The sequence below is a fragment of the Pelodiscus sinensis genome, chromosome 1, assembly GCF_052426305.1.
Source record: "Pelodiscus sinensis isolate ZL-2025 chromosome 1, ASM5242630v1, whole genome shotgun sequence".
Classification (NCBI taxonomy): Eukaryota; Metazoa; Chordata; order Testudines; family Trionychidae; genus Pelodiscus; species Pelodiscus sinensis.
Window position 1 is genome coordinate 289,734,851 of NC_143052.1, and position 12,342 is coordinate 289,747,192.

The window sequence follows — 12,342 nt, forward strand, 5'->3', positions numbered from 1 at the left end:
GCCAACCGTTAGAGACTAAGAGCCAAAATAGCTGTGGATGGTAGTGCAAAGGGCGATGTATTATATATTTATTTCTATATATCTATAAGGCATGTATTATATATTTTTATATCTCTATAACCCTAAGGCACCCCCCCCCCCACCTCCCTGCTATAACCTAATGCCCTCCCCCGGAGCCAGGCACCCTCAGCCCCTTCCCCGTTCCCAGCTCTAACCCAATGCACCCACCCCTCCCCGAGAGCCAGGCAGCACCAGCTCCCTCCCCCTCTATCCCAATGCCTCTCCTCTCCCCCAGAGCCCCAGATTCTTTTATTCTTTTATTAACACCCTGGGACTCACTGGAGCCATCGCCACAGCCATGCGCTTTTCCCTCCAGGCGCTGGAGCACGTGCAGAGAGCAGCTGTGAACTGTCCAGGCACGCAGCTCCAAAAGACAAGTCAAATGTTCCCTTGAAGGCAGGTGCCACCACCCCCTCCCCGAATTCCTGACATTTTTTGTGTTTTGAAAAAGCCAGCTGGATGGCAATTTAACATGGGAAAACGAGGATCTATAGTAACCCTAATAAGAGCCGCATTTCTATGAGCAAAGAGCCACAGGTTGGCCACCCTGCTTTAGTCCATCCTTGAGCACCGTAAGCAGTCACACCACTAGAAAATCACTTTTGACCTGAGGTTACGTGTAACAAAGCTGTTACAATCACCTGCATTCAAACTGCTTAATATTTCATCAAAGGCTGGGTATCTTTCAGTATGTAATGAATAGGCTCTATCTAGCTGTTCTATGCACTTTCACTATACTCACCACTGTGGTAGCTAAGTCATTCTTTAGTGTATAGTCCCTAAAATGAGTTTGCATAGAATAAAAGTAATTTTTTTCAGAGCTATATGAATGACATCTGCCAGGAATAACTACCAGGACTGCTCTGAAAGACATCCAAATTCTCTTCCAATATGATGCTCTTCATGCCCTTCTTTTCTATCTCCCTCTCCGTGCCAATCCCCCTTCCCATGGCTAAATATGGACCACCGCGAAAATGATGTGAATAATGAGTCTAATGAATAAACCAGTGGAAGTGTTGAAAGCACCATCCACTTCCTCAATAATCTTAACATCATCATGTGATGCATAAAGTCATTATTTTGGTACTTTTGTATATTTGTATACAGGAATAGATGAGCTTTCTAGATTCTTATGAAAATGGGCCACCTAGTGGATGCACAATTGTAGCACAATGAAAATAAAAAACTACTGTGAAGTTTTCTTTACTCGTGTGCATCATAGAAATACATACTTCTGATTACTTCAGAAATTATAGCTACTGTGACTTGTATTACAACTACATATAAAGAATATAACAAGAATTTCCAAAATGGATGCCAAAAATAGGATCCTAATTCTGTATATAAGCACCTGAATTAAGAGCCCTGTTTTCAGAGAAGCTGATCTAGGAGCTCCTACTGACATGTGTGACTTTAAGTATCCTGTGTGTGTAAATCAGGGTACAGTATTGAGGCTTTAAATGACAAAAGCAGCTGAAGAGCAAGGGAAGCAATGTAATCAGGGTGATGACAGGAATGTGTCTTTCATTTCATGGTTGTGTCCTTTTAAGTTATGGACAGGAAGTTCCGTTCCTCTCATCCTCTTTCCGTTGAGGGATGCCTAACTACCACCTCCAAGCATGCCAAACAATGTCTGACTTCATATCCAGCTTCTTTATGGCCTTTCCTTTCAACATTGGTTCCTGGCAGCGGTAAACAAATTGAAAAATTATGTAAATTGGATGCTCCATTTACCCTTTTTCAAAATAAACAAACTGAAATTGATTAAAATTTAAAACTGGCAAATTGGCATTGCTTTGCCAATATCTAGCATGTGAAATTCATGAGCACAAGAGATTTAAATTAGTCACTTAGGGCTTGGTCCACTGTTTATTTAAGTCAATGAGACTTACTGGATCAAGAGATAGCAAGAACATTTATCATTACATTAGCAAGGATATCTTTTTCAAAGAAAAGAGATGTGCTCGTGCTTTGGGACATAAGATGATTGTGAAACATCAGAGAAATGAAATTTGCAATGGTGGTGCAGTCATGTTGGTCCCAAGATACTAAAGAAGGAAGGTGGGTGAAGTTATTTTTTTTAATTGGACCAACCTCTGCTGGTGAGAGAGACAGACACTTTCAAGCTACATGGAGCTTTTTCTCAGATCTGTATAGTTTGAAAGCTTGTCTCCCTCACAACAGAAGTTGTTCCAATAAAAGACATTACCTTTCCCACCTTATCTCTAGAAATTATAAAAAAAAACTTTCCCTATGTTCTGATCATTTTGTTAGATTTCTTGCACTGTTGTAAGCCTTCCACCAGGTGTAGCCAGCAGCAACCAGAGTCAGGTTGCTAAATATTTAGGGGTTCCTCTCCATCCATCCAACATAGAACCGGCTGGAGCCCCCACCCAATAACCTGGGAAATTCACATACCACCCCAACGCCTCTGAGAGGCAATGCTTCCCTACTTGCAAGCATAAAAAATAAACATCTAATAAAAGGGAGGGAAGTAACTTGACATTAATGTAGAGAAACACCACAGAGTTCATAAACAAAAGCCTTGAGTAAAATTCCTACCTCAAGTACAGCAATGTCCTTTTCCTTTCAGGTTCTTAAGTCCAGAAATGTAAATGTTCCCTTCAGGGCTGGCCTTAGGCCGATTCCCCCGAATTCGCCCGATTTCCCTGCCCTGAAGCCGGAAGTGTGTCGGGCACGCTGAGAGAGGGGCCGTTGGCCCAGGACGGGGAGTGCAGCGGCTGCCTGCGACACAGGAGGTGTGAGTTGAGCGCAGGGTTTCCCTGCGCCATGTGGGTGGTGGTGGTGTTAGCTACCTCCGGGGTTTGGCGGGGGAGGTAGCTGGGGATTTTGTGCTGTTTTTTTTTCTTTTTGCTCAACCAAAATTACTGTCTGCTGCGGGGCCCCGTCGAAATTGTTCCCTTCACGTGTCCAACCCTTCTCTGCACCCCACTCACAGTTGCTGCCCTTCGTCAGGGGAGATCCAGAGTTCAGAGGTACATGTGCAGAGTTCACTTCTCGTCTTTGGGTGGGAAGGCAAAGAAGCATCGTACTCTGCTGGTCACTCGCCAGCCACCTGCTCTCTGCTACCATCCCGCTGGCCATTCATCATGCTGCCACCACTCTGCTGGACACTTGGTGCATCTGTCTGCTGCGGCCCTGTTGGCCATTCAGTACATGTCTCTCAATCACCATCCACTGCTATCCACTTTTGGCTGTGACTTCTCCCTGTAAGTCAAATGATTTCAGCTCTTAGCAAGCAGGGTAGAAGAAACACAGTTCCAACACGATTAATTTTAAGAAAAGCGGCCCCTAATAATGCCTATTTAGCTCTGTTTTTTTAACAGTGGAGAAGCAGGGGAAGGAGAGAAGAAAAGGTCAAACGAGTCCAGGCAGGGGAAGCCATGTAGGCTCCTGACCAGAATAACATTCCCTCACCCCTCATAGAGCTCAGAAAGTTGAGCCTCTGCATTAGCAAGATTCTTTCTGCTATCTGTGAGCCTTTTCATTTGGAACAATTTAGCACAGTCCTACTTTTCTGTATTCCAATACAATTACAAACATTGGTAACCAAATTTTAACTATCCGTGCATTTACTACAAACATAGCTGGTGTTGGCTCACAAATTAAGTTGATTACCATCAGCAAATACCACTCCATCTGCTGAATAACAAATCTAAGCAAAGCAGGAGTAAACTGTATTTATATAGATGCACCCAAGGTCTCTCCCCGCTGTATGAGATGCATTCCTTCTGATCCTGTTTGCACTTTTCTCTGTAGCAACTATAAATGGCCCCTGGGACATGTTACAGGATTATATAGATAGATCCAATATAGCAATTTCTATGTTTCCTATGATGAGGCAAATGAAGGGAAAAGGAATGGAATGAGACTCCTTCATAATAATTTTCCTGGGCTCCTCGAGATATTAAAGTCAGCCTTGCACTATGCAACAATAAATTGGCAAACTGCATTCCAATGTAAAGGATTTCATGCTGCTTTGCATATCATCTTAGTTATCAGGGAGCTATTTCACTAGGGATATTTTATGAAAATTTTATTAAATCTTTTGTTATTTCTAATAAAGTGGTAATTGCATCCATCCTGTAAAAACTCCAGTTCTTTAATCTAAAGTGACAAAGGCATGCTCATACTCATCCCATTCCATCATCTCTCTCCCTCATCTCTTATTTTATAAAGTGTTAGGATACAATATATATTCAGTTTATCTGTATAATGAGCCAAAACACATCTTAGAAATAGCAGTGTAGCAGTGTTTTGGGAATGCTTTGCAGTAGTGTATAGTAGAGAGATTATTTAATTATTTTTATATCTCCACCCCCAGTATTAGTTGCAAGGCTGTGAAGACAGCAACAGGTGGAGCATCATCAAATGGCAGGCAAGTGATTATCTGCAAGCTGTTGGAGCTTAAATTTGGAATTTAATTAGGATTCTGGGACAAAACAGATTCTGGAGAAACTGAGGATAGTAGTACTGATAAACTTCATGGTTTAAATTGACTCACAGTAAAATTTCATGGTCAGGAAAATGGCAAACTGACTTGGTTAGTCACCAGTTACCATGTGCAACAACCTTAATTACCGTATCAGGGCTCAGATTACATACTGCAGGCTATGATGGCTTTTAAGCACCTTTGAGTGCTCTTGATCCTGGGTTGCTCTGCAGGCGGGAGAGATCTCTAATGTAACTTAGCCTAAGCCAAGGGCTTGTCTAAATTGCCTCAGTCTCTTTGGGCTGCCATACAGACAATAGGCCTACTGTCTCAATGCTGTAGACTGTACTAGATGCCCTCTCTAGGCCACTTTCCTGTCTTAATTTGCTGTGATTTGATAGCATTGTTCAGAATCTCTACAGTGCTACTGCGGTGCTTCCCCTGATGTGCTCCCCAAACTACCCCAGCACAAACTCTACCCAAGGGTATCCTTAGGATACAGGATATGGCCTTCTTCTACAGTGCTTGCACTGGGAAAACTCTTCCCATGATCTGATACGGGGCTTTCAGGTTGTCCACCCAAATAAAATGAAACTAGGGTTGCCAGGTGTCCAGTTTTAAAGCAGTCTGGTATTTGAGCTTTCTGTCCGGGAAACAAATTGAGAAAATACCGGACATATAAATGTCTGGTATTTTCTAATTAAGTAAGTTTTATTATTATCATGAGTATCAGTACGTAGCTGCGTACTGCCTGCCTGGTAGACATGCTCACATTGCAAGAGGGGTGGGGGACAGGGGCAGGATGGAATCCCCAGGGCTGGACTCGCCCATGTGCCCCACCGGGACCGTGCACGGGACGGGCAGCACCCCGGGATCTGACCAGACCAGCCCTGCTCTCGACCGGCCGGTTCCCCCTCGGCCAGTCCTGCCCCCCCGATCCTCTCCCAGTCTGAGATCAAATGTGTCTGGCACTTTTTTGAAACCATCTGGTAACCCTAAATGAAACAGGGATGAGGATCTCAACCCAGGATTTTGTAGATAGTTCAACTTTTCATACCTCTGGTATCTTTGGAGGGAAATCAAGGAAGATTGTGATGATCCATCAGTGTGAGTGATCTTCCTGTCATTGAAAAAGGTATCAGGAAACATTAGTGTAGAGCAGGGGTGGGCACAGTCAGGCCTGCAGGCTGGATGCAGCCTGTCCAGCTCATTAGTAGACCATGCACATACTTTCAGCTGGCAGTGTGTGTTCAGCTGCTACTCCTCCTATCTTGCTCTGTCCTGCAGCAGAGCTGCATGGAAGATTTTAGAATATAAATAAAATTACCAACTTCTGAATTTTTAGTCATTTTCAATCAATAAGTTTTCTTTTTCTCTTAATGCATACATGAAAAATAAAACTATATTTGTGCTACAGAATATTCACTTTCAGGAGACCCAAAATTATTGCTGTGAGATGCTCTTTTCAGAAGCAATATAGGATACGTCTATACTTGCTCCCTAGTTCAAGCTAAAAATGAGGAGTAACGTTAGTTCGAACCAAGGGGTTTGGTTCGAACTAACGCATCCTGGTGCGCACTTCCTGGTTCGAATCAGCTGTTGTGCACAGTAACATGCTGGCAAGATCATGCTAATGAAGCGTGGGATACTTAAATCCCTGCTTCGTTAGCAATTTCAGTCGCCTACATTTGTATCCCTAGCTCAAACTAGGAGCAAGTGTAGACATACCCATTACAAAGACAGCTTCCCCAATTATCACCTCTAACATCATTAGCTCACAGACATTTACCTCCCCCCCCCCATCCCCGTTCTGTTCTGAAATTTGATTAGTCCTTTTCATATGTGTTCATTTTTTTAAATTGTATCCTTTGGTATACATGGTTGTGACAATTTAGGAGGTGTGCCTAACGTAGTGAATACAAGCAGAGAGAGGGTAAGTTTAGAAGATAGGATACACAAAGAACAAGTTAAAAATCACTTAGGAAAGTTAGATGTCAGCAAGTCACCAGGTCCTGATGAAATGCATCCCAGGATAATCAAGGAGCTGATAGAGGAGGTATCTGAGCCTTTAGCTATGATCATGGAAGACAGGGGAGATTCCAGAAGACTGGAAAAGGGCAAATATTGTGCCCATCTATAAAAAGGGGAATAAGAACAACCCAGGAAACTACAGACCGGTCAGTTTAACGTCTGTCCCAGGGAAGATAATGGAGCAGGTAATTAAGGAAATCATATGCAAACACTTGGAAGGTAATAAAGTGGTAGGGAATAGCCAGCATGGGTTTGTGAAGAACAAGTCATGCCAAACTAATCTGATAGCTTTCTTTGATAGGATAACGAGCCTTGTGGATAAGGGAAAAGCGGTGGATGTCATGTACCTAGACTTTAGTAAGGCATTTGATATGGTCTCGCATGATATTCTTATTGATAAACTAGGCAAATATAACTTATATAGGGCCACGATAAGGTGGGTGCATAATTGGCTGGATAACCGTAGTCAGAGAGTTGTTGTTAACGGTGCTAAATCTTGCTGGAAAGGGATAACAAGTGGAGTTCCGCAAGGGTCTGTTTTGGGACCCGTACTGTTCAATATCTTCATCAATGATGTAGATATTGGGATAGAGAGTACGCTTATTAAGTTTGCAGATGATACCAAACTGGGTGGGGTTGCAACTTCTTTGGAGGATAGGGACATAATTCAAAATGACCTTAGCAAGTTAGAGAAATGGTCAGAGATGGGAAGCAATACAAGATGGGAAGCGACTGTCTAGGAAGGAGCATGGCGGAAAGAGATCTAGGGGTCATAGTGGACCACAAGTTGAATATGAGTCAACAGTGTGATGCTGTTGCCAAAAAAGCAAATATGATTCTAGGTTGTATCAACAGGTGTGTTGTAAGCAAAACTCGTGAAGTCATTCTGCCGCTCTACTCTGCACTAGTTAGGCCTCAGCTGGAGTACTGTGTCCAGTTCTGGGCGCCACATTTCAAGAAAGATGTGGAGAAATTGGAAAGCGTACAAAGAAGAGCGACAAGAATGATTAAAGGTTTAGAGAACATGACCTATGAAGCCAGGCTTCATGAACTGGGCTTGTTTAGTTTGGAAAAAAGAAGATTAAGGGGGGACATGATAGCGGTTTTCAAATATCTAAAAGGGTGTCACAAGGAGGAAGGAGAAAATTTGTTCCTCTTGGTTTCTGAGGACAGGACAAGGAGTAATGGGCTTAAAGTGCAGCAAGGGAGGTTTAGATTGGACATTAGGAAAAAAGATTTAAAGTTTCTCCTAACTCACTGTGCCCATAAACAAAGTTTTTAAATTGTTGCCTCAACTTTTTTGTGAACTTTGAAAATATTAATTTTAATGCCTTGTAAAATCAGACTTAAGTCATTTAAAAGACAAAATCACATAAGCCACCATTATGTCACATAAGCCACCATTGTTAACCAATGAAATTCATTAAACCTCTTTAAATGTAAATATAACATCTTTTGCCGATGGTGGGTGTCGCTCCAAGAACAATAAAATTTCATCTTTCATTTCAAAGAGTTGTTTCAAAATGTTTCCTTTCGACAGCCATCGAACCTCACAGTGTAGTAAGAGATGCTCATGTTCACTTCCTAATTTGTTGCACAAAGCAGTAAAGATTCTGGAATTCATAGGACAAGCTTTTATAGAATTTATAAACTTCACACATTCTTGAAGAGTGGAACTGAAAAGTTTTCACAGCTAGTGCTTCCCTGTGAATACTACAGTATTCACAGTCTGGCGCTACAGCTCGAATCCGTGGGACAAGCCCAGTGCAAGACCCTGCCATTGCTCAAGCCCCATCACTGCTCAGTCCAACACCTTTTTCCCAGTCAATATCACTTTGAATAATAAAATAACCGATTAGCTTAAAAATGTCGGCAGCCATTGTTCTTGTAGGAAGTTATTTACAAAATAAGAGATCTTCCTGAATGGAGCTTTCGTAATCATATCTAACAAAACACATCAAATTGGCAGCATCTGCTATCTCAGTGCTTTCATCCACTTATAATGCAAAAAACTGACTATTCTGTACTCGACGTACGAGAGTTTCTTCAATATTTTTGCCATATCTTCAATTCTATGTTTCACTGTCTTGTTGGATAAAGACAGAGAACCCAACTGATTTCCCTTTTTTCCTCCATAAATACAGGATGTAATAATATTCAATGCAGGAAGTACTAACTTTTCACCACCAGTATATGGATAACCTGTCTTGGCTATTAGTTTTGAAACTTCATATGAAGCCAACACAAAGTTTTCATTTGAAGAGCACATAGAAAGTGCACTCTTCATGCTTTTTTTAGCAAAAGATAATTCATTTCTCTTATTTATGAAAAAATCTATGGGCTTACTTGCGTATTCTGGATGTTTGCATTCCAAATGGCGTTTCAGTTTTGATGGTTTCATGCACTCATTGGATAGTTCTGCGTGACAGATTATACATAATGGCAAGTGATTATCACTACCAACACTTAGAAAACCAAATTTCAAGTACTCATCGGAATAATTGCGGGTCCAAGGAGTTTTCATTTTCTTATTCTCACTTGTATTAGGCTGCACATCTTTCAAACATTTGTTAGTTGTATTTACAGTCACATTCTTCAGCCATTTATCCATACTGAAGATAAAAACAAGAGGGTATTTAATTGAAAATAAACAAAGAAAATTTAAGCAGTTAACCTAAGAAGACATGCACATTATCACACTGTGCAGAAACAAGCCGAGGCTGCTGTGTCACGCGACGGGAAAACCAATGACACAGGCTTGGCCGCATGAATACGTGCGTGCATCAGGGAGACAAAAGCCCTTTCCCCGGGGCCTACCACCGCCCTGGCCAAGTGGCCTGCACTCCTCCGGCAGTGCCCATGCACTGTGCTGTCCATGCAGAGAGCCCGCCCCCAGGCACGGGCTGGCAGCTCTCAGCTCCTGCCCCCTTCGCTCTGAAGGAGCCAGCGGGCAGCAGGGCATTAGGACCGGGCAAAATTCACTCACCCACTCACCGAGGAAGTAAGTACTGCCTGGGATCCTGCTCGTTATTCCGAGCCCCGGTGGGGAGATGCACAGTGCCTGCTGCCACCCAGCAACCCCGGCTGCATCCTCCACCCAGCCCCGGCCCGGGGCTTGGGGGACCCGGCACCACACGGGCAATCTGGGAGCCCGGAACACCCTGGCAGCCACACTGAGGCCCGGTATTTTTTTTCCATGGACTGGTATTGGGCCGCGGACCACAGTTTGGGAAACGCTGGTCTAAAGGGAGTTGTCAAACAAAGCAAAAAAGATGTTAACCGTTTATTTTTAAAGCTTCTCTTCACATATTTATTTCCTGTTTTGTTCTGAAATGTTTTTACATTGAGTAAGTGGTGACATTCAGAAAAAATATCTTCAACACTGAAAGGTATTTTAAATCAGGTGTTGAAACAATGGGGTATTTTCCTTCATAAGCTCATTAACAAAAGAGCCTTTGAAGCTTATCTACTGTACAGATTACAAGTTTACAAAATATGTAAATGCACTTTCGGAGCATTTCCTAATAGGCAATGTCGGGTCAAACTGGACTATATGTGCATTTAACTTTCTCCTTATTCTCAAGAGTAATGGAGCTTGTTTGTTCCCCCCAACTCCATGGTCCAATGAGCTCCTTAGAACCAATGGGCTCCTAGTTCCTTATGCTCCAAGCCCCAGCAAATGCCCAGATTGTGGCCCCTAACTTGCTTGATTTCCTGGACTATACAGGCTAAGATGCAAGTGGTAGTAGTAGGGTAAATATATGCATGTGTTGCCTCTCGAGTGGTAATTACGGTGTGTCTGAGAAGTAGCAAATGATGAAGGACTAAACAACAGTAAGGTGAAACCAACAGTTTGTAAAGGGCTAAGATAGTGAAATTAGAAGGTGTATTGGTGGAAACCATGGATGAAAAGAGAAAGTATGGAAATCAAGCACTAGTAAGTATAGTGAAACAATAATGTACCCCAAAACAGCAAACTGTCCTTCAAATTGTTCTAATCTCAAAATGAGTACAAAAACAATGCAGGTGAAACTCTTGGCTCCCCACAAGGCTCAGTGTGTTGAAGCTTGGTAGGAAAGCAGGGTATCATTGTGAAATGGACAGGTCACTGATGGGTTTAACCTAAGGGGGTCCTTTTAAGTCTGTTACCCGGTGTGCTGGTCATGTCACTGAGTCCCCACCTACCTGCCCCTGTGGGACACAGCACCATCCTGTCCTGCTGGGCCAGAAGCTCTGGTGTCCCCCAGTCAAGGCAGAGTAGGGATAACAGCCCCCAAAAAGATGCTGAACCAGCTCAGCTATATGACCATTGACAGCACCTACAAACACAGTCCCAAAGAGTAACAAAACCCCAATAAATCCATATTACGCTGTATAAAAGTTTTACACGGTGAAAGCTCACAAAGGTCAGTCCCCTTTATCAATGAAAAAGAAATATGCAGAATCGTTGCTCCCCCCTCCAGCTAACAATTATTTACATTTGGCTTGATTATAAACAAAAGTATTTTTTATTAAGTGTAAAAAGTAGGATTTAAGTGATTGCAAGTGAAAACAGACAGATCAAAGTACTAAGACAAAATAAAAAGAACCCACCAGCTAATTCTAATACACTAAGAAACTTGTTATATGCAAATTCTGACCTTAACAGCTATTCTAATGATCTTCCACAAACTCGACAGCCTTCTTGAACCTCTCCGCTGTTCAGTATTAGATTTTTCCAGCAGGCAACTTGCATAGTAAGTGGGGACAGGAGGTCTCCTGGTGTCTGGCCACTCCCCCTGTTGCTTTGATGTCTCACTTTAATAACCTCATTGCCCAAGGTGGGAATTTTGTGATCTCTTCAAACTTTTCTCACCTCAAGTGGCAAAGTACAAGATTCCAAATGGTTTCCAGCATCAGGTGGTCTGGCCACATGTCCTTATAGGACCAACCACAGTTTGGGCTTACAACAAAACCAAAACCATTCACAGGTTGTTAACTTATGCACCAAACCATTATGTCTCTGGAATATTACTAATGGCCCTCGTTAGGCCATCTAGAATTTTAAACAGATCCACAATTCATATATTTCTAACTAGCCATACAAGAATGATACATGACACAGAATTAGAATATAAACATTCAGCGAATTGTAACTTTAAAAATGTCAGAATGCATTTTGCCAAAAGCATCTTTAGGTTATGGATATTCATAAGCCAATTTGCATAAAGTATGGGGGGCACGACAGTCACTCTTTTAGGGTACCTTGGTATAAGGGAAGACACATGACTGAGTAGTTGGTTCTTTCCTGGATAGCAGAACCACAAGGTATCATCTTTGTTGCTGAAAGCAACTGAGAAGTTGTCTCTTCTTTCTGTCAACCCAAGCTCTGTGGGTATGTTTGGGTGGCCCCAGCCACACGGACTGTAGCTGTTTCTGTAGGTCTTCACTTGCCAGGCTGGCTTTGTCTCAGGAATGTGGATTAAGCCAACCTTTGGGGATCTTGGGGGGAGTCCTTCATTTCAGTGTATTCTCAGAGAATCCCTGCTCAGAGCGCTTAAACAAACAATTCTACTTCCTGTCATTTCTTCCTACTAGTGCTTGTGTTGTGTTCTGGGGGAGAGTTCCTGCTCATAGGCTGCTTACATGATAGGGGAGTCTCTGTAAACTCTGCATTAAATCAGTATGTCCATAAAATGAAAAATAAATCCAATTGGAACACTATTTTTAATACACATAAAAAAGAAAATAGAGCAAGAGTCCTTGCACTATATACAAATCTATTATATATTTTGAAATGTTTGTTTGTAGATTTGTTT